At 41.6% G+C, this 24152-nt stretch overlaps 1 protein-coding gene across 2 annotated transcripts in view; it reads right to left on the minus strand.

Annotated features, from left to right (window-relative positions):
* Window positions 1-24152, minus strand: part of ANKRD55 (ankyrin repeat domain 55) — a 164092-nt gene that overhangs the window by 4530 nt on the left and 135410 nt on the right. For both annotated transcript variants that reach the window (XR_014831343.1, XR_014831344.1), the window contains one exon: window positions 21358-21490. The gene's annotated coding sequence lies outside the window, so the exon portion shown is untranslated. The remainder of the gene's footprint in view (window positions 1-21357; window positions 21491-24152) is intronic.

Genomic DNA, 24152 nt, shown 5'->3' on the forward strand with positions numbered 1-24152 from the left:
CCACATATGGTTTCAATCCTTTGAGAGGACAATTTGGGGTGAACCTAGTAGAATAGCAACTTTTTAAAAGTTTAAATATGGTGGAAGTTTTGAGTTGGAGAGAGCCTAGCAGTCTTCTGCTTTGAACTGCCATTCAACGCAGCAATCTCCTCTCCAGCACAACTGAGAGAATGGTTCTTTAAACTGAGTTACTGCTCCCAAGGATGGGAAGGCCACAGTCTCAAATGTGGGCAACTGGTTTCATTATTGAACAGCTTTTGCTAGAATGTTTTCTTACAGTGAGTTACAACGTGTCTCCCCAAATGTTTATGTTAGAGGACTACAGACTATGCTGGGGACTAAACTATATCCTCTTCAAATTTATATGTTTGAGCCCTAACCCCCAATGCGATGGTATGTGGAGAGAGAAGTTTTAGAAGGTAATTAAGATTAAATGAGGTGATAAGGGTGGCATCCTAATCTGATGCGATTGGTGGCCTTCTAACAGAAGGAGGGAGAGCTCTTTCTTTCTCTCCACTGTATGCATTAAGGAAAGGCCATGTGGAGACACAGTGAGAAGACAGCCATCTGCAAGCCAGGAAGAGAGCTCTCACCGAAACTGAATATACTCACACCTTGATCTTGAACTTCCAGCCTGCAGAACTGTGAGAAACACATTTCTGCATTTAAGCCACTCTGTCTACAGTATTTTGTTGTAGCAACCTGAGCTGACAGACAGACTATATGGAGTGCCTTTTCAATACCAGTGGTCTCAGCTCTCATGCTCACCCTAACATAGTCTTTAAAATGAAAATTCACAGTGAATTCCTTTTTTCTTTATCTGACTCAGTTTCCAGATTGCTGTACAGACTGCCCATTTTAAGATCACTCCAGCTTGGGTCTATCTCATTAAAAGGATGTTGTCTAGAACTTAGAATATTCTAAATTCATTCTGACCAATGCAGAATACATTAAATACACTATTTTCTACAAAGTATTCTATGTATTCTTGAGGACCATACATAATATAATGTTGGTTTTTCAGGAACATATTATTACAGGTTGAATTCATAGTCACCTAAAATCTGCTTACTTTTTTTTTTTTTAGGGGTCTAATCAGAGCTACAGCTGCCAGCCTATGCCACAGCCAGAGCAACTCAGGATCCAAACCTACATCACAGCTCATGGCAACCCCGGATCCATAACCCACTGAGCGAGGCCAGGGATTGAACCCGCAACCTCGTGGCTCCTAATTGGATTCGTTTCTGCTGCTCCACAATAGGAACTCCTAAAATCTGCTTACTTTTTAAGATGAGCTTCTTTCTGGGCCCTGTAATCCAGTAGGCTCTTGGATTATCAAGTAGGAGACCATATGAAAAAAAAATGTAGATGTTTAAAGAAAACTGATACAGTTTACCCTTCAACAACACAGGTTTGAATTTATATACTTTTTTCCCCCAATAAATATAGCACTACTGATCTGCAGTTGGCTGAATCCACAGATTTGGAACCTTTGTTATAGAAGGCTTACTATAAAGTTATACTCAGATTTTTGACTGCATGGTAGGTGGGCATCCCTAACCCCCTCATTTTTTAAGGGTCAAGTGTATTTCACCATATAGCTATGAACATGAAGAGACAGTTGGTTTTGTCAGTTATCTATTATGGAGCTAAATGCTATGGAAAACAAGAAAAAGTAAGGCAGAGTAGGGGCAGTTGGGACTACATTCTTCTGGTCACAGCAGAGCAAGAAGCAGCAGATCTCATTAACATGATTGTCACCTTTTCTGTTTCTGTTGCCTCGAAGCAGCCATGAGTAAATTGATCAATTTAGAAATTTATTATGTATTTCACATATTTAATATCTCTAATGCAAGGTTGTCATAGACCATGGTAATTAATTTAGCTTAGGAAGTACACACTGAGTTATTCACTTAGAATAATAGCTCGTGATTTTATTAGTGGTATATCTACTTTTGAAAATGCCTTCATTTAGTCAATTGATTAATCACCCATCACTTAGTCCACAAATATTTATGGACTGCTTGTATGCAGAAGGCTGCATAATATATGTACATGTATTAAAATTATAGTTACAGAATTACAAACTCTAGCATTCCTGGGTGTTTATAAAGGTGGAATTGGGTGTCTAGAAATACTATGAAGTTACAAATGGCAATATATTCTAATCCAAATACAGCTGAGATTTGAGCATTTTTCCTTTTTTGCTTTTACCATTATGTAAGAACATGTTAATTGGTCTCATAATACCTCTCTGGTAGATAGATTAGCATGTTTTCCTCACTGTATATGTGGGGAAGCTTGTGATTCCAGGAAGACAGATGTCTCACTCTTAGTCCCTCAGGGAGCATTAATATTGCAATGGGAAAAAAAAAAAAAAAAATGGAGTTCCCGTCGTGGCGCAGTGGTTAACGAATCTGACTAGGAACCATGAGGTTGCGGGTTTGATCCCTGCCCTTGCTCAGTGGGTTAACGATCCGGTTGCCATGAGCTGTGGTGTAGGTTGCAGACGCGGCTCGGATCCCGCGTTGCTGTGGCTCTGGCATAGGCTGGCAGCCACAGCTCCGATTCGACCCCTAGCCTGGGAACTTCCATATGCCGAGGGAGTGGCCCAAGAAATGGCAAAAAGACAAAAAAAAAAAAAAAAAAAAAAAATTGCAGTGGAAACCATAGGTTGCAGGGTCATTGTCTAGCAATATCTGATCTTGAGCCAATTAGTATAAGAGGTCACACAACTTTGGCTCCAAGTGTCTCTGGGAGCCAGGGGACCTTCACTGTATTACCCACTGAGATCTTCCACATCCTTGGTGTCAAAAGGCTTCAGGTTTCAGAAGTTCTCAGGGTGCTCCAAGTGTCTGTCTCAGCCAATGGGGTTCAGCCCTCCCTCTGCTCAGGTACCAGCAAGTACAAAAGGAGAGGGTAGGAATGATGGTGGGGGCAGGAGAAAACGTTGTCAAAAGAAGGAAACAACCATGGTTTTTTGAGCTCCTTTATCTTACTGTTGCTCCCAACTAGCTACTAATCCTTCTAATTAATTATAGGGAAAAAAGGGAAAATGACAATCATCAAAGAATCTAGTATGTGACCCTGATTATTTAGCTTTTGAGAAGGTCATGTTGTTGGGCTGTACCCCGCAGGCCTGCAAGCCTTGTAGTTGCCCAGCCTTGAGACTAAAGAAAGAGCCTGGATAAAGCAGCAAAGACACTTATGATTTAGTGAACAGGGGATCTTACAGGTCTGCAACAAAAGGTCCTGTGTATGGCAAGCCGGACATGGCAACAACGTACCTACTCTGGGGCAAAGGAGACCTCAGACCTCAGGTTGGTTCATCAGCATCCAGGGAACCGAACAGCTGGCACATCCCTCACAGCCCCTCAGGTTAACAACCATCACAAGAGCAGATGTGTCCCTTTAATGAACTAGCAGGTAGAGCTGGTCCGGCCTAAGGCTGAGAACAATCGCTGGTGGAGGCCGGGGCAGGCATGTGTGAGGAGGGTGTAGGGAAAGCAGGGACTGGTCGAGCAGAGCAGGGGATGTACAGAGAGCAAGAGAACTTCTGAGAAGACAACTGTGACCATACACATGTTCACACCTCAACTTTCGGACACTATTATCTGGTGATCTTCAACCTGGTTACAAAATGCTCAGAAGGCATATTACCCCCATGGAGATGTATTAAAAATTCCTGGGGGGAAGGGTGTTAAAATACACATTCCTGCCTCATGCCCTCCCAAGAGGATCTCATGTGAGCAAAGGTTCTCTACCCTGGCTACACATCAAGATGAGCTGGGGAATTCCCTGGGGCCTGGGCCCCCCTCCAGGTGCTCTGAGTTCTTTGGTCTGAGGTGCAATCCGAACTGCTATTTTTTTAAGGCTCCAATAAGCTTTTAATGTGCAGCCAGGACCACTGTCCTGGTGACCCCCTAGGGCCAACAGGCAAAGTACCCTGTCCTCAATGTCCTATCCCCAGGTGTGTGAGCATGAAGAAAAAAGCTTGCAAACCAATCCAGTGAATTTTAAAATATGGGTCACACCAGCAGCAGCAGGATCACGTGCAACTTATTAGAAATGCATGTTCTCGGGCTAACTCCAGACCTACTACCTTAGAAGCTCTCAGGGTGAGGTCCAGAAATCTATGTTAAAAAAAAGAAAACCTCCAGATGATTCTGATGCCTAGTAAAATTTGAGATCTACTGTCCCAACCTAACCTAGAGTATCTCGTAATTTGAATATAATTGAGTTAGATACCTGTGTTTTCTGATAGAGAAAACAGTCTAGTTACAAATGTGAATATAGATAGGGCTTTATTTGGCAGGAAGCAAAGTGTAGCTAGAGAAATCTCAGGCACTAACTAGGGAGGACTCGGTGTCAGAGCAGTGTGTGTGTGAGTGTGTGTGTGTGAGTGTGTGTGTGTGAGTGTGTGTGTGTGTTTTGAGATATAGGCTCTTTCCTGAGAAATCACACCATGTAGGCAAACATCGTCTCCCCTTGAGCTCTTTTGCACTGAGTTTATATTTTAACCTACTGGAGGTAGGCCCTTCCCTATAGCCAAACAATATTTTCAAAGACAATGACGATCAGCAAACAAAGCCCCGCACTAGACAAAAGGACTGAAAACAGTCAAAGCCACCCTGAGCCAAGAGGTGACCATGGGAATCCCTTTGGTCCTTGACTGTAGAAACAACACGGATGTAGTCATGCCAGAGGGCTGTGGTCATCAGTGTTGGGGCTGAAGAATAACATTTTCTTTTGTATGCTTTTTTTTTTGCCATTTCTTGGGCTGCTCCTGCAGCATATGGGAGGTTCCCAGGCTAGGGGTCAAATCGGAGCTGTAGCCACCAGCCTACGCCAGAGCCACAGCAACGCAGGATCCGAGCCGCGTCTGCAACCTACACCACAGCTCACGGCAACGCCGGATCCTTAACCCACTGAGCAAGGGCAGGGATCGAACCCGCAACCTCATGGTTCCTAGTCGGATTCGTTAACCACTGCGCCACGACGGGAACTCCCAAGAATGACATTTTCTGATCCATTCTGTGTCCCTCAGTGACCTCACTGACTCTGAGAGAACGTTTAGATATGAATCTCTGGAGGTGGGGAGATTGTGTTTTCAGATATGCTTCATATTATCTTGTTTTCCAGCTTTGATCATATCAGTGAAGATTTGAGCAATGCCCTAAAGCAGGAAAACTGTGCCATCCCTGGAAAAGCCTCCTACTCGACTAACGTTTATGCAGAGTCAGATTTCTTTCTCATGGATGAATCTGTTACATGATTGGAGACTTCAGGTCATGCTGGATGCGAGAGAAACAGGTCCAAGGGTTAGGCTGCTTTAGAGCTCACCTGCTTCAAATAGCTCATAAATTCCTGAGGAATAAATCACTCTTAACTGGGACTGAAGACTCTCTTAAAGTCTGAATGTAATGATTCACTCTGAGATTTCATATCGAGCCACAGAAACTTAAAAGGCAAGCATATTTCCCAATGCGAAACATGACCTGTAATCTTAATCCATTTAACTTCCTCAAATTGCTGTATTACTCAAAACAGCCAATTTCTTCATTGAGCATAGATGAATTTCCTCTGTGGTAGCTGTCACAATCTGACCCAGTGATATAGCCAGGCCATCCCTGGCCACCTGTGTGTGATCCTTCAAGGAAGGACATGGAGCAAGAAGAACTGGTTTAGTTAATAGCATGTGCCTGGAATCAGATTACCCATCAAATCTACCAACGTGGCTTGTTGGGGGTGTATCATTGGGTGGCTTCTTATTCTTCCTAAAGTAGTTTCCTCACCTGTAAGATGGGGAAATAATAGTACCAACCTCATAGTATTAGCAATAGCACAGGGCCTGGTATACAGGGAGTACTCTATAAATACTACCTCTTATTTGGGTGGCTAACAATATCACGGCCAAGAGTAAGACTTGAAGGCCACACGGTTTGGTTCAAATCCTAACTCTGCTACTTATTAGCTGGATAACTTTGAATATGTTTCCTAATCTCTCTGTGTTTATATTTCTTTGTCTATAAAATAAGGATAGGAGTTCCAGTTGTGGCGCAGTGGTTAACAAATCCGACTAGAGAACCATGAGGTTGCGGGTTCGATCCCTGGCCTTGCTCAGTGGGTTGAGGACCCGGTGTAGCTGTGAGCTGTGGTGAAGGTTGTAGATGCGGCTCAGATCCCGAGTTGCTGTGGCTCTGGCGTAGGCCGGTGGCTACAGCTCTGATTAGACCCCTAGCCTGGGAATCTCCATATGTCGCGGGAGCGGCCCTAGAAAAGGCAAAAAGACAAAACAAAAAACAAAAAACAAAAAAAAAAGCCCACAAAAAACAAAAACAAAAAAAGGATAGTAATGATGTCATTTCACAAGTTGCTGGATGGATCAAATGAATTAATACATGTAGAGGGCTTATAGCAATAATTGCATATAGCAAGCTTGCATTAAATATTAGTCAGTCCTACAATACAGGAAACATGACACAGGATTCTTCTCAGGATATACTGGGGATGGGTCAAGAAACTGATCTCAGATAGAATCAGACTAATATTTCTCTAACTTCATCACCTGATTAATTCATCAGAGATAGAGCTGAAAAGGGTGTCTAGAGGGAACTGAGACACCCTGCCACTGGGTTTGCATCTCACATTTGTAGGGCACCAGAGTATCAGTGAAGACCATCTACCATTTTTTTTTTTTAAGGAGTCTCAGATGAAATTTTATTTATTTATTTATTTACTTATTTATTTACATTTTGTCCTTTTTAGGGCCGCATCCGAGGCATATGGAGGTTCCCAGGCTAGGGGTCTAATTGGAGCCGTTGCCACCAGCCTACACCAGAGCCACAGCAATGCCAGATCTGAGCCGCGTCTGTGACTTAAACCACAGCTCACAGCAATGCCAGATCCTTAACCCACGGAGCAAAGCCAGGGATCGAACCCGCCATCTCATGGTTCCTAGTCAGATTTGTTTCCGCTGCGCCACGGCAGGAACTCTGATCTACCATATTTTATTTTTTATTTATTTTTTTTAAGTTTTTTTGTTGTTGTTGTTTGTTTTTTTGCTATTTCTTGGGCCGCTTCCATGGCATATGGAGGTTTCCAGGCTAGGGATCTAATCGGAGCTGTAGCTGCCAGCCTACACCAGAGCCACAGCAACGCGGGATCCGAGCCGCGTCTGCAACCTACACCACAGCTCACGGCAACGCCGGATCGTTAACCCACTGAGCAAGGGCGGGGACCGAACCTGCAACCTCATGGTTCCTAGTCAGATTCGTTAACCACTGCGCCACGACGGGAACTCCTGATCTATCATATTTTAAATGCTTAAAAGTTATAGATCAAATCAACTATATCCCAATAATAAATAAATAAGTTAGTTCTGGGGATGTAATGTATAGCAGAACAATTATAGTTAACCATACTGTATTACGTATTTGAAAGTTGCCAAGAGAGTTGATCTTAAAGTTCTTATCACAAGAAAAAACATTTGTACCTATGCCAGGTGACAAATGGTACCCAAACTTATTGTGTTAATCGCTTCACAATATATGCATAAATTAAATCATTATATTGTACACCTTAAACTTATACAATGTGTCAATTATATCTCAGTAAAAATGGAAAAATGTTTATAGAACAAGCTAAAAAAGCTGTTAATAAAACATTTTAAAAATCCTCCTATCCCGGCAAATATTTCTTTGTAACAGCCTGGAAGTTCAGATTGGAACATAGACTTCTCCAAGTTCCACGCCAGAATTTGGAGGTACAGATCAAGCCAGGGTTCAGCCTCTGGCCCTCAGCCTCTTCCATCATCCAGCTCCTTCTTGCACCTAGCCTTAAAGTTCAAGGTGTCCTCCCTTGATCCCCACCCCATTTACAACCTAGTGGTGGAAGTAGGCTATCTGGCAATCTCCAGGGATGTCCTAGGTGATGTTATGCAAGTTGGCCTGGGCTCTTTGGGCAGCAAACTCCAGAGTCGTGGGTACTAGGAACTCATTCTTGAGGAGAATGTTATACCCTAAATGTGTGTGGTCCCTCCCCCATTCATATATTGAATTCCTAACTCCAAATATGACTGTACTTGGAAACAGAGTCTCTTAAGGATGTGATCAGAGTTACATGTGGTCATAAGGGTGGGGACCTGATCCAAGAGAATTAGTGTTCTTACGAGAAGACACACCAGCAAGCTTTCTCTCCTGCCCCCGCCCCCCCACCCCACCCCTTTGTGTGCATGCACCAGGGAAGTGCCATGTGGAGAAGGCAGCCATGCAAGCCAGAAAGACAGTTCTCACCAGAACCCATCCATGCTGGCAATTTGACCTCGGACTTCTAGCCCCCAGACTATGAGAAATAAATTTCTATTGTTTAAGCCCCCCAGTGTGTGGTATTTTATTATGACAGCTGGAGCTGATGAATACAGGGAGTGTGGGGCAGGCTCCTGTTGGGCACACTCCTTGGCTTTGCAGAGTCTTTGATCTGTGTGGAGGAAAGGCAACCAGAGAAGAGCCCTCTATGGAATGGAGCTCAGGGCAGGCACCCCTTGAGCCCTAAGGATGATCCTTTTCCCCAAAGGTACTCATGGAGAAGTGGAGAAACCATTAATATGATTGGTATTTGCTCTAGGGAGAAAGCTCAGTATGGGGATTTAAGGCAATAACTAAATGGACCTTGACAGTTATGGTCATGGACTCTTCAGCCAGAAATTACCTTAGGGGTCCCTTGGCCTTCGATTCACAGTTTGAAGAAACTGAAGTCTACAGAGTTTCCATAGTTTGCAAGGATTACCTTGCTGAGACCTTGGCTCTCTAAAATCTTAGGCATATATTCTTTTAACTATTAGGTTAAGTTTCCCAAATTTTAGGTCTTTTTTTCTTTCTTTCTTTTTTTTCCTGCTTTTATTTAGGGCTGCACCCATGGCATATGGAGGTTCCCAGGCTAGGGGTTGAATCAGAGCTACAGCTGTCGGCCTACACCACATCTCACAGCAGCACAGGATTCTTAATCCACTGAGTGAGGCCAGGGATCGAACCCACAACCTCATAGATCCCAGTCGGATTTGTTTCCGCTGCGCCACAGCAGGAACTCCAAGTTTCCCAAATTTTAGATTAACTTTCAGAGGTCTACTGGATTTGCCAGAAGAGCTTTGGAGAATGCTTTAAGAACTCCTGCCTCCCTGTGTACCAGAGCTACTCGTATCTGCTTGACCCAGTGTTGATGAGACAAAAGCACTTGGTTAAAAAACATACATAGCTGCTATGTAATTATTTGCGTTTTTCTTTATACTTATTAAGAAAAAGTGCTTTATAACTTTTTTAGGGTAAGACTTCAGATATTTACAGACTGTTATTCACCCCATTAAGACAAACATATGACTAACTGCAAATATGGCCCTATGAGGTTCAAAGGAAATGTTTGTTTACACTAAAAGTCTATTGAGGTCACATGAAGGAAGCACTTTTGAAACTGGACAGAGGTGGCCAAGCTCCAGCTCAGTAATGAAGCTCAGATTTTCTCACATTCCTGAGGGCCTGGGGGATTGAGCTGGGGGGCAGCTGGGACCTCAGAAGATCATGCTCTAAAGAAATAGGGTCAGCATCTAGTACACCTGGAGTTCTATGCAGCTTCTGTCCTCTCTTTAATGACAGGTAACCTGTTCTACCAATGACAATGACAGCCCTCTGGGTGAGAAGAACGGTCTAATTATAATAATGATTTTCATTTACCTAGGGTATTTTCATTTCCAAATGACTCCTACATATTTGAAGGCATTTGAGCTACTGGCACTGCACTTTTATTATTCATATTTGGAAAATGACAGTATTAAGATTCAGAGACTAATAAAATGATTGGCCCATAGTCATGCAGCTAAGGGATTTAGAGTTGCATTCCTGTCTTCTGGCATCAAGTCCTATGCAGGGTGCTGTAAAAATAAAAGAGCCAGGCAGTATGGACATTTGTTATCCAGATCTTGGCTGTGCTTATCAAATGAAATTCTTCTAAGATGTATTTTGTTTCCTCCCAATAATGCTGTAAGTTTGAGAATGTCCTTTGCTCACAGCTTGGGGAGTCCAGGTGGTTCGAGGCCTCTCCTGTTTTTCAGGAGGACAGAGTTGTGGTTCCTGTCTCTTTGTGGCTCTGGCTTTGACGGAAATGATCCACAGCCTCTTCCTGCTCTTCTTAGGACTGAGTGCATAAGACTGGGGGAAATCTAACCAGTATGCAGTTTATCTCCTGAAAGGAGTAAAAGTTATTAATAATGGTCCAAATAATTCTGTTAAAACATAATCTAATGTTTATTGGCTTTTTTCTGATTATATTAAAAAAAGGTATAGATTTTGCAGAAATTTAGAAGGTGCAGAAAAATATGAGGAAAGTACACCTGTAATTCTACCCTTCCGAGATAATCACTGTGAACACCTTGATGTGTTTGTTCAAATCTTACTGTTCTGTATTAAAACAGTTAGACATACTATACACATAGTATTTTATATCTTGTTTTTTCATTTAGTATTATATGTTATTGGATTTTCCCGTGTCATTAAATATATTTTTTAATGTATATTTGTTTTAGTAAATGCTTTCCTGTTGTTGAACACTTGGGCTTGTACCTAATTTTTTTAGTTTTTTGTTTGTTCGTTTTGTTTTCTGGTTGGGATGGGCAGTGGCTTGAAGTGGGATCTCAAGTTCCCAGACCAGGGACTGACCTCAGGCTGCAGTAGTGAAAGCACTGAATCCTAACCACTAGACCACAAGGGAACTCCTTACATTTTTCAGTTTTATAAATAATTCTTCACAGGTTCTCTATGTCTATCTTTAATAGCCTTAGAATTGAATCCTGGACGGGAAGTTATCAGGTCAAGTACGACAAATCCTTTTAAAATCCTTGATATTTAGAGTCAAATTACTTTTCAAAGAGGCATTACCAATTTATTCCACCACCAGCAGCACAGAAGAGTGTCTGTTGCATGACTTCCTCCCAACACTGACTCTTGCCTAATAACTTAGCACTGGGATCAGACTCCTGAATCAAACTGTCTAAAATTGAATCCCAATCAACCACATCCTAGCTGTGTGGACTGGGAAGAGTTGCTTAGCTGCTCTGTGTCTTGGTTTTTCTATTAAGTGGGTATAGCAATATGGTCTTCTTTGTAGAGTTATGACACTTAAATGATATATTACAAGTAAATACTCAGAAGAATACCTAGCCCACGGTAAATACTAAATGGAGATCTGTTTTCATTAATACAATTACTTTTTCAATTTGATATTTAAAAAACTACTTCATTGTTGCATTAAATTGCAATCTTTTTTTTTGCTTTTTAGGGCCAAACCCGTGGCATATGGGGGTTCCCAGACTAGGGGTCAAATCGGAGCTATAGCTGCCAGCCTACACCACAGCCACAGCAAGGCAGGATCCTTAATCCACTGAGTGAGGCCAGGGATCGAACCCGCAACCTCATGGTTCCCAGTCATATTCGTTTCCACTGCACCATGTCAGGAACTCCTAAATTGCAATCTTCGATTACTAGCAATGATAAACATTTTTTTATGCTCACTGACCAATGTATGTGGATTTGTGAATTATCTACTCAGGCCCATTGACTAGTCTCAACTGGGACTGATGTTTTCTTGTTACGGATTTGTTGGAAACATTTACACAGTAAGGGTATTTACCTTGTGCATGTCACTGTTACTGCAAATATTTTTCACAGTTTGTAATTTGCTTTTAATCTTTGTTTATGACTTTTTCTGTTATATAAATGCTTAAATTTCTATGGGGTCACATATGATGTTGTCTTTGACATTTTTTCCTACTGCTTTTATGCTCAGAAATCTACCCTTCACCCACATTAGTTTGTAGTACATAATGTATCATTAATAAATTGAAATTTTTTTTTAATATTCTAAGGTCTGTTTTGAGATTCATTAAAAGATTCCATCTTGGAATTAATGTAACAGTGTTAAATTATTCCAGCTTTATGTTTGAATACCTGATAGCTTTTCTCTTTCGAAAATTTCTTAGAAATTCTAGAGTGCTTATTCTTTCAGTTCATTTTATTTTGTCATTTTTTTGTCTTTTTAGGGCCACACCTGTGGCATGTGGAAGTTCCCAGGCTAGGAAATGGAACAAGGGGTGGAACTGGAGCTGCAGCTGCCAGCCTACACCACAGCCACAGCAACGCTGGATCCTTAACCTACTGAGCAAGGCCAGCGATCGAAGCAGCGTCCTCATGGTTACTAGCTGGGTTTGTTACCACTGAGCCACGATGGGAACTCCTGTTTATTTAATTTAATTTATTTTGTTAATGGCCACACCCATAGCATATGGAAATTCCCAGGCCAGGGAATGAACCTGACCACAACTGCAACCTATGCCACAGTTGTGGCTATGCCAGATCCTTAACTTACTGTGCCCAGGCTGGGGATTGAACCCGTGCCATCCTAGAGACAACACCAGATCCCTAACCCACTGCACCATAGCGGGAACTTCTGTGTTTATTTTAATATCATGTTGTAAAGTTCGCACATACAAAAAAATAGTTTTAATTAAATTCAGATTACACTTATAAATTAATTCTGTTTTAGGAACATGGAATGTTTATTCATTTATTATAATTAATTTATTATAATTGTATTTAAATTTTTTTTCAGGTTTGCTGTTTTTGTTTTTGTGGTTATTTTCATATAGGCCAATACATTGCTTACTAGGATTATTTCTACAGTTTTAAAAATATGTTTGTATTATAAGTAGGCTTGTTCCTCCCACTGTATTACTTAACTTATCAAAGACATTTACTGATTTCTGGATATTCTGTAGTTGACCGTTCTGAGGAACTTTCTTAGGGATTCCAAAGATTTATGGTTGAGTCAGTTGGCTTTTCTTAGTACGTAAATCGTATCATCTGGAAACAAAATTAGCATTTTTCAAAGAGTTATGTCTCTTTTTCTGTTTCATAGATAATGTCAATTGCTGAAAATGTGTGGAAAATGCAACATCTAGAGCAAGCTCTCTCTATGTTCTCTCCACTCCTACAGCAAAGGAGCTGCAGATGGAGGGGTGGGGAGTGGAGCAGATGTTCTCATCTGCTTATCTGAGAATAGGTGGGGCTCCAGGTAGCACAATTTCTGTAGCCCCGAGGGCTAGAGCCTGATCTGCTCTTGTCAGCTAGCTTCTTTGTTTCCCTTTCTCTGCCTGAGCCCTCCCTCCTCCCTCCACGGTGAGGGTAAGGCAGTGGCCACAGCCTCTGCACCCAGAAGAGAAGTTGCTAATGTGCTTCTGGTTCTACTAGGAACCTAGACATCTTTGGCCAGATATGGGACCTTGGATCAGCTATAAGAGCCCTTAGTGTACTTGCCCTGATGCAATTCCTCCCTTCTCTCCATCTTCCCTGTTCTCACCTTCCTCTAAGCTACCAACAACTCTCCTGCAGTAGTTTCCTAAGGGCTCTCTTCCAATCCATTCTCCTCTCAGGATCATATTTCAAAAAGCAAAATCAGAATGCACTCCCTTGTTAAAAACTTTTCAGTGGCTCCTCAAGGGATTCAGAGTGAAACACAAACTCCTTAACATGGCCCCTGTGACTGTTCCCTTTCTATCTGCAACAGCGTTGAGACCACCTCTCTTTTCCATGTTGTCTGGACTCCTCCCACTCTTCTTTCTTCCTGTCCCTAGAACACAGTCAAGGGCATTTTCACCTTGGTTGGTCCTTTGGCCTCGCTACTCCTTCTGCCTAGAACATTTTTTTTTCCTCCAGCCCTTGGCATGTGTTGGCCTTCTTATGATTCAGGCCACGTATCCAATACCCATATCCCCACCCTTCCAGCTCTCAGAGCACCTTGTTCGTGTTCTTCAAGGAACTTCAAGGCATCACGATCTGTAATGATCTTGTTTATTTGTTCACTAATTTATCATGTGTTTGCCACCTGGATTGTAAGCTCTATATGGCAGGAAATTTTGTCCTGATTACGTCTGATTCCCTGGAATCCAGAACCGTGGCATAGAAGGCACTTGAAAAACATTGCTTTAGCCTGAGTTATTCCTAGAAAGTGATGTTTGCTACGAGGGTTTGCATGGGTTTGGGGAAGTGAGCTCATGTAAGACTGGGGGTTGGAGGAGAAAACGAGGGAAAGAGGAGAGCCAGTACAAATGTTTGTTCTCAAGTGGGAGGATCGTGGGATGAGCATCGTCTGTGCAGCCATGTAGAATGTCTCAGAACTGTCTCTTCAAGGGATGGAGGTATCCACCCATTAGATTATCGCATCTAGTCAAGGGGCTGTCATTTCCATGGGTGCGTTCAGGACCAGCTTTATAATTTGTGAGGCCTAGTGTAAAATGAATTGATAGATCCTTGCTCAAAAATGGTAAGAAATTCAGACAGTGAATAGCAGAGCCTTAAGCCAAGTCTGGAGCCCTTCTGAGCACAAGTCTCCTGTGACTGTGCACAAGTCTCCTGGCCAAGCCCTCATGCCCTAGGTGTCTACCTAGGTGCTAAGCAGGTTCCTGCAGGCATCCTCCTGGATGTCAGAGTATCAGAGAAGCTCCAGGGCAGAGGAGTTAGAGGGATGGGGGGGCAGCTGGAGCAAAGTGCTGGCAGGTTACCCCTGTAAGAAGCAGGTTTCCCAGCAGTGCCTGGAGGAAAGAATGGGCTGAGAGGATGTCGGGCTGGGCCACTAGAGGTAACAGATACCCAAAAGAATAAATGAGTTTTCTGCTCATTGAAATATACCTCAGATTCCAGAAAACCTAGCTGATAATTTTGAGAATAATCATTCTTGTATTTTTGATGTTAACAGATACATCTCTTTCGCTTCACCATTAAGTATGATCTTGGTGTTGGTTTAAATGGGATTATATGATTATGTGAGGAAAACACCCCATTCCTGGTATTCTTTACAATTAATTATTAAAATGTTAAATAATAAACTAATTTTGCTTTCTTCTGTTCTGGTTATGGACTGCTGTGTCATAAAGGACCCCAACATTTAGTGGCTGAAAACAACTACCTTTTTTTAAATCTTTTTTTTGTTGTTGTTGTTGTTGTTGTTGTTGTTGTTGCTATTTCTTGGGCCTCTCCCGTGGCATATGGAGGTTCCCAGGCTAGGGGTCGAATCGGAGCTGTAGCCACCGGCCTACGCCAGAGCCGCAGCAACGCGGGATCCGAGCCGCGTCTGCAACCTACACCACAGCTCACGGCAACGCCGGATCGTTAACCCATTGAGCAAGGGCAGGGACCGAACCCGCATCCTCATGGTTCCTAGTCGGATTTGTTAACCACTGCGCCACGACAGGAACTCCACAACTACCTTTTTTTATAGTTCAGGATGGTGTGGGTCAGGAATTTGGGCAGGGCTAGGTGCTACTTCTCCTCCATGAAGTGTCAACCGAGCCGCTCACTATCCAACTGTGGGGTAGGCTGGTCTGAGGGCCCAGGACGGCTTTGCTTACAAGTCTGTATCTTAGTGGGGTTGGCTAGAAGTCTCGCCTCAGCAGGGACCACGTCACCTACCAGTGCCCTCTCTAGCATGGGGGGTCTCAGGGCAGTCACATTTCTTATGGCCTTTCTCAGGATTTATAGAGGGTTCCAAGGGACCTAGGCAGCAGCTGCAAGGCATCTAGTGTTCTAGCCTCAGAAATCACAGCGTCAGTTTTGCCACATTCTGTTTTTCAGGTAGGTCCCTCAGACCAGGCAGGATTAAAAGAGAGGGGAATAAGCTGATCTTCTCAGTTGGAGGAGTGGCGAAGACTCTGTGGTCATCTGTAGTTTACCACACTCCTGTTAAAGTTTCTTATAAACCCTATGATAGGACAACTGATCCTGTTGGTATGGAACCAGTAGTATTTTCAATTAGATTTGCCAGATAAAACACAAAAACTGCATAAGACATATTTATCCTAAAATCTATTTGTTGTTTCTCTAGGCATCTTTGTTTTCTCCTAAATCTGGCAAGGCTACCTTCATTACTCCTAGGTATATTTCAGATGTACTAAAGTATGCAGTCCATTTGCCACTGTCTTCAGAATAGCCCAGGAAGATGAGCTGAGGATCAAAGTGAGAATAGGTCTGTAACAGAAAGCAATCCATTCCAAAGAGCAAACTACATGAGAGGAAGGGCTGGTTTACTTTTCTTAACAACCAAGAATTAGCTAGAAGCCTTTCTGTTCTTAGATCTAGTCTTGGCAAATTGTCAAATGTGTAGGAAAGACAAAATGCAGCAGTAGTTAAAGGTCCAGGCTCTGGAGTTAAACACTTCCGGACTCAAGAGCCAGCTCTCCCCTGACTAGCAGTGATTTTGGGAAGAAAGCTGATGCTCTTAAATGCTGTTGCTTTATTTATAAAACAAGGATGATAGCAGCTTACAGGTCATCATAAGAGTTAAATGGGTGCCTGTAAAGTCTCTCACATGGTGCACATAATGAGTGCTCAACAAATTGTTACTATTATTATTTTAAATCTTAATAAGCAGAATAGGCTGAACATAATTATTTCTTTAATTATTCTTTCTTTTCTTTCTTTCTTTTGTCTTTTTAGAGCAGCACCTGCAGCATAATGGAGGTTCCCAGGCTAGGGGTCAAATCAGAGCTGTAATTGCCTGCTTACACCACAGCCACAGAAACGCCAGATCCAAGCCAGTCCTGCGACCTACATGGCAGCTCATGGTAATGCCAGATCCTTAGCCCACCGAGCAAGGCCAGGGATGGAACCCATGTCTTCATGGATACTAGTCAGATTTGTTTCCACTGAGTCAACTCGGGAACTCCCTCTTTAATTATTGCTATTTGGATGAAAGTCTAATCCTTCAAGATATAACACTTACAATTAAAAAAAAATTTCTTGGTATTTCCATATAGCTGGGCGCAAAGAAAGAGCTCAACAAATATTTGCTTATCAGCCTCTCATTTATACACACATTATAGAAAAAAGAGAGGTTAATTAATGGTTCCAGCTACTTCCCTTTGAGGGAAGGAGAGACTACCCATCTCTAGAAAAACTTCTCTTAAGTATGGTTATATGATTGTGAGATGTTTTGGGTGATTTGCTTAAAGTGGTGTCATTATTCAACAGTCACGTTGCTCATGTGCCGGTGACTAGCCCTCAAACCCCAAACACCTCAAAAACCCTACCTAACATGACTATTTCTTTTTCTCACTTGCAAGAAGACAAAAGATTTCATCTTTTGATTTTTATCCTTCTGTGCTATAACCCCTAGAAAGTGAAACCAAATATCATGGTATCAATCACTGAGCCTGCTTTGAATATCAACAGGCCTGCACAATTCACCACATTATTTCTCAAGGACTGAAAAAAAAGTGTGAAATACTAACCAAACAAATTTGTAATACAGAATATTACAAGTGAGCTATGTTTGAGTTTATGTGCTTTAAGCATTAGCACAGTTTTCTGAGGCATCCCAGAGAGAGTCTGTCCAACAGAACTTGCTGAGGGGATTCGAATGTTCCAAGACTGTGCTGTCTGGTACGGTAGCCAATCAGCATGTGTGGCTGTTGAGCACTTGAAATGTGAGGAACTGTATTTTACAGTTAGTTTAAATTTTTTTTTTTTTCTTGCCACACCCAAGGCATGTGGAAGCACTCCAGGCCAGGGATTGAACCCACACCCCAGCAGCAATGCAAGCTGCTACAGTGACAATACCAGATCCTTAATCCTCTGTGCCACAAGAGAACTCCCATTTCATTTAATTTTAATTAACTTACATTGACATTGAAATTGCCATATGTGGCTAGTGGCTCCTGGATTGCAGCTATTACTATGGACAGTAAATGACATTTGGTCACCCTACCAATGTTCAGATTCATCAAAAGTTCACTTCTGTTCAGTCTCTCTGTGGGCTTCACTAACTCAGAGAACTAGTCTAAGCTTGCTTAAGTTTAAGGCAATATATTTTATTTTATTATTATTATTTTTTTTGGTCTTTTTGCCATTTCTTGGGCTGCTCCTGCAGCATATGGAGGTTCCCAGGCCAGGGGTCCAATCAGAGCTGTAGCCGCCAGCCTAAGTCAGAACCACAGCAGCGCAGGATCCGAGCCGCGTCTGCGACCTACACTACAGCTCACGGCAATGACGGATCCTTAACCCACTGAGCAAGGCCAGGGATCGAACCTGCAACCTCATGGTTCCTAGTTGGATTCGTTAACCACTGCGCCACCACGGGAACTCTGGCAATATATTTCAGATCCAGGACAAGAAGTTCCATTTCCCTATTTTATTTATTTATTTATTTTCTTTTTATGGCTGCACCTGTGGCATACGGAAGTTCCTGGGCCAGGGGTCAAACTGGAGCTGCAGCTGTAGCCCATGCTACAGCCATAGCCATCCAGAATCCTTAACCCACTGACTGAGTCCAGGGATTGAACCCACATCCTCACAGAGACAAGGTCAGGTTCTTAACCTGCTGAGCCATAACAAGTACTCCTCCATTTCCCTATCTGGTACCCTAGGTGACAGGGCTAGTGCATCATGGTACTTTTTTCCTTCTGAGTTTAGAAGCTTTGTAATCTTCTCCACAGTTAGGCTCTGGAAAGCCACTACCCATTGAGAGGCATTAACAAGCTGATATTTATTAAGGCAAACCATGCGATGAACATTTTATAAACTGTCACCTTAGAATTAAGTCCTAGTCATTCCAGCCACACAGATCTGCACTTTTTTTTTTTGCTTGAGGAACCAAGATATCTTCCAAATGTGACTGGACATGAACCTACTCTGGCACCTCCATGGGGTAGTCTAGTCAATCACTCAAAGGACAAAGGAGCTCATTTCCCTCCTCACAATATTTGACAAGACTTCAAATATTGATCTTCGATTTTATTCCACTGCAATAATTGCGTGTACATAATGGAGGTTGGACATGGGGAAGAAAGGCAAAAGAACATTTACTAAGTGTCTGTGTCAGCACTGTGCAGGATGCTATAGATATTTTATGTCATTTAGCAGCTAAAAGAACCACACTGGGAGGATATAAAAAGCATCTTTAATTTTCCTTCTCTGTTCTACCTCCCAAGAAGTGAATAATTTTTGGCAAATGATATTTAATTCAATTTACTAATTAATTCATTCACCAACTCCTTCAGTGATATCAATTAAGTATCTGTTAAGTGTAAAAACCAGTCGGGTACTGGGAGAGGCATATAAACAAAGTCCTGGTCTCAATACATTCAGCTTTATGGAATAAAGAGCTGTGGCAATCAGAGCAGAGAATGTTTGAGGAGACAAGAAAGCCTGCAAAGAGAAGGTGGCCTTTGAATCAGGTGCTGATGAATGAAAAGGGTTCGTTAGGCCGGAGAGTCCAGGCTGAGGTAAAATTGTGTAAAATTGCATGGAGGTTTAACCAAATCATGTTGCATATTTGAGATATTGAAAGAGTTTACTATTACTAAAAGCTCTACTCTGGGAATGATGTGTAGCTGCTTATAATGGTACGTTGTAAATTATGTTGAATTTCACGATGCACTCAAAGTTATCACTTGGTATGTAAGTGAGGTTGTTGTGCTTGTGAAGATGTTGTCATGTGAAACATCAACATATTATAATATCGAAGTAAAATCTGAGAGAAAATGACCTGCTGCTAACTAGCTACCTGATGTCAGGCAAGTAAACTTGGTTACTTTAGGTTTTAGTGGCTTCAGCTATAACATGGAGAGGTTGATGTAGAATTTAGTCTTCATTTTTTCTACTTGATTAAGAGACCATGAGTATCCTAAGGACTCATTTTTAGAATGAAGGAAAAAAGAAAATTGATAGGTATTTATGGAATTTGCCCCCATAAACTTACATATAAAGAAAAGAGGTAAGCGTATATGCAACATAAATTTGCATCAAAAGACTAAAATGTGCTAAGTTGTCATTAAGGTGCAAGTATGGACTCCTGGATTCCAATGGGTGGGGGAGGGAAGGTCATAGTGAGGAAAAGCATAATTATGAGTCTAGGCTGTACTGTTTGAGGAAGAAGTGCCAGACATGTGCAAAGCAATCAGAAAAAAAAAAAAAAAAAAGGATACTGCTATGCTCTATCAATATCTTGTTCTTAAAAAACAAAAGTGATTATTCCTGGAACTCTGATAAGAAAGGTTCCAGTAGGCAGGTCAGCTGAGGTTCAGCCAGGAAGGCTATTTACTTAATATTGTGGCTGCCTGGATTGAAGAGAAAGAGACACTCTTAGCCTCAAACTCAGCCTAGGCTATAACACATGGAAAAAGGATTTGTGTGTTTGCTAGAAAGAAGTGAATGTTAATAATAACAACTCTACATGGCTGTTGCTATTGTATAATGTGTGTATGAGAACTCATATCATATTCATGTATGATAAATACCATTTGTTCTTTACATAAAGAAAGGTAGTCATGCATTCTCAAATTATCAGATACTTAAAAAAAATTGATTTGTCAAAACTAAATGAGGAGGTGAATTCTCTAAGGCCAATAGGTGACTATCAGAGGCTCCCACACCTGCAGATTTCATTTCATTCCAACAAATATTCATGAAGCGTGTGGCAGACACTGTGCTTGTGCCTGGCACACAATGAGGGATGAAACAGACACAGACCTAGTCCTCACAGAGCTTAGAGTCTAGAGGGGGAAACACATCTAAACATAAATGCAATACAAATATCTCATTAATGCCTTAAAGGAAAACAACAGCATGCTATGAGAAATGAAAATGGGGAGGAAGGTCATTTAGGTTGGTGAGCCAGGCAAATAGATCCTGGCTGCTCTTTTCATTGCCATTAAACAGACGCCATTCAGCTGTCTATCAGGGATTTCTCAGAGTAAAATAATTCTATAAGCATCCAAGTGATTTCAGTATGAATTCAGAATTTTATGGTCATAAGTGTTAAAATCTCTATCTTTGACATGTTAGTCCAAAACTGTTTTTACCCAGCATCTCAACCCACATAAAATAGCAACATAATCCACATCATTCTCTTCATATCTAAAGTTTCATAAAACTCCCTCACTCCACACTCTGTAGAAGTCAAAGCCCATTTCAATACTTCTGTAAATTCCTTAAGAGTTTATGATCTCACGGTCATGGCTGACCTTGAATGCTTTTGCAAATGGGTTTAGATTATGGAACATACTACTTTTCTGTAAATGTGGTTTCTGGGCCATGCCATGTGAACCCAGATGTGAAACTCAGCTTCCTTTATGATTGCCACAGAACTCCCACTCTCGAAGGACATTTGTATATGTAGTAGACTTTTTTTTGTTTGTTTGTTTAAAGATTCAGGAGGGATGGGGTTTGTATTAGTCAGGATAAGTCAACCACTGTAACACACAAACCCCAATTGCAATAAACTTAACAACAAAAGCAAAAGAGCAGAAGGATGATTTCTTACTTAGGTCACAGTCCGGTGGAGGTTGGAAGGGGCCTGATCCATCCAGTCCTTCATAGACTCAGGCTCTTTTCACCTGGTGGCTTCAGCATCTCCTGGGGTCATGGGGTACTCCGTATGATCCTCTGTAGCCACCCTGCAGGAGAGGGCAAGGTGTGGATGATAAGGGGGTTTATATTAGCCAGACCTGGAGCTGGCAAACATCTCTTCCACCCACATTCCACTGACTAAAACTAGTGCTTTGGCTGTACCTAACTGCCTGGGTGGCTGGGGAATGCAGCCTCGTTTGGAACCAAGGAAGAAAATGAACATGGATTTGTAGAACACCAAATCTGTCACGGTCAGAAGACTTATACTGCAGCAACACAAACAACATCAAATTTCATGTTACATCTCCTAATTTTAAAAAATTCCTTGGCCTTCTCACTACTAGGGATTTTTAATGCAATGCTCAGGCTCAGACCGACGTGTTCTTGTCACTTTTTTCCTTCTATCCTTTTCTCCCTTTCCATGCCCCAACTCTCCTGTGAATTTTTTTTCTGAAAAGGATTTTTAACTCTCTCTCATTGTCTTGTCTTCCACAGGTTCCCGAGGCTCTCAGTGTCCATCTAAATGTCTTATCAGAGAGAACAGACAGTTCTTCACAGGACATGACTTTGAGACCCTCTAAAATTCCGTATGATGTGTGTCTGCTTCTCAAACTGACGTATACATATTTTTGGGAATATGAGGCTTTATGCCTGGAAATACATGAAGCCTCAAGATAAAAATAATCTGTTCCTGGCTCAGAACAATTCCCCCAGGGGCCATGTCTGTGCTCTCCCCCTCCTTTTGGACAATTGTTCCTTTGCACCTTTGTTCTATTATACAGTCTGAATCTTCTAAATATGACTGGCGTGTGTGTGTATACACACATGCATGGTGCATTCCTTCTCTTCTCTTTTATGGTAAAACTGAAACATGCCCCCTCAAATCCTGCTGTATCCTCTACTTGAAGAGAAAAGCAGAAGAAAGAGGCAGAGAAGAAAAATGCATTGGTGGTCCCAAGCCCCTTTCCCTTATCTCCTCCAGTTATAGGAGCTAATAGATGCCCTGCCCTCTCTAGGCTAGTTCAGATATGGTCTATCACAACCAGAAGAATTCTGATTTTATAATAAACATGACAATTTTCCTGAAAAGTCATCTTTTACTATCAAAGTGTGTAACCCCCAAACATTACTGTTATTTTATTTTTCTTCTTATGGCCACGCCTGTGGCCTATGGAAGTTGCCAGGCCAGGGGTCAAATAAGAGCTGCAGCTGCTGCCCTACGCCACAGCCACAGCAACTCAGGATCTGAGCAGGATTGTAGCAGCAATGCCGGATCCTTAACTCACTGAGTGAGGCCAGGGATTGAACCCACATCCTTACAGAGACAAAGGTGGGTCCTTAACATGCTGAGCCACAACAGGAACTCCTATTTTTATTTTCAACAATACATATATTATTGTATAGAGTATATATAGCCTGTCTATACTCTAGGTTCCCAGGACCATATACACTCCTCTCCACCTAGGAGGTTGGAAATGTGGAGGAAGATTTACTGTTCTCAGTTTGCGGTGGGATCATATTACACCTCCAGGATGTGCAAAGGAATTTTGGTTGGGGACCTGTGAAATAACGAGTTTTGTATGCACTTTCTCATTGGATGTGCTTTTGGGTGTGGGTCAATAGAAGCAGGGATGTGCAATAGAGTAGCAACATCAGAAAAGTCTGCTGAGCCATCTGGCTTCAGGAGAATTTGCCCAGCTTGCTTCCTGGAGGTGTGATAAAATTTATAAATAATTTATAACACAAGGATTTCTAGAGAGGCTTATAGGAAAACTCAGTGCTATTTCAAACTGCTGGGAGTAAGCTGTAAGTCCTCAGCTTCCTCCCCCACTACAAAAAAGTGCCAGTTTTGAATGGAAAGGAAACACTTGTAGCTCCATTTCCTCTTGGGCACAAGCAGCTCTAAAAAAAGAAGCAATGTGAACAGAATGCATAGTTTGCAAAGTGATGAGGAAGCAAAGCAATAGTGTTGACAGAAATAGTTGGAGGCCAGGGGAAGCAAAAAGAATTGCAAATTAGAAAATATACTCTAATGGGACAGAAACGTCAGATAAATCTACCTACACAGGAAAAAGTTTTGTTTTTTCCTTTGTCCTGCAGTTAAAGTGAGCATTATTTTCCAATCTATTTCTTTTTTTTTTTCTTATACCTTAAAGTTTATATTTGAATTTTAGCTACCTTGTTTGAGAAGATGGTCAACCCATAGCAGGATATGGATTTTTTTTTTTTTGATTGGGCACAAAGTTAGACCCACAATTAATGAGATCGATGACTCCACATATTCATCTGTCCACAATTTTCATTTGTTTTCCATAGTTGCAAATTTTCACAAATAAAGGGATCTATGAAGAGCCTATTGTCAAGCCATTGACTTACTTTTCATCTTCGCCAATTAACCTCTTGTTTTCCTTTATGTAAAATAGGTTGTTGAATTTTATAAAAATAATCAAAATGACCTACACTGAAATTGATTAGGATCATTGAAAGTATCGCGTGAAAACTTCTAGGTTTTGGTTTTGATTTGAGGTGGATCTTAAAAGTAAATTGTTAAAAATGATGTTTTGTTAAATATTATGCTAAATATATGTTTTGGTAAGTTCATAGGTTGCCTTCTGATCTCCATCAGTGGAAATGATTTCCCTAAGAATCTGTTAAGATTAACCTGATTAAGAGGTTAGGCATAACTCATGTTTTTAAAAAAAGTTCTAA

Source organism: Sus scrofa, chromosome 16 (genome assembly GCF_054392235.1).
Source record: "Sus scrofa isolate SSC_HxYL_T2T_F1_AM1 chromosome 16, Sscrofa_HxYL_maternal_Yorkshire_Landrace_v2.0, whole genome shotgun sequence".
Lineage (NCBI taxonomy): Eukaryota > Metazoa > Chordata > Mammalia > Artiodactyla > Suidae > Sus > Sus scrofa.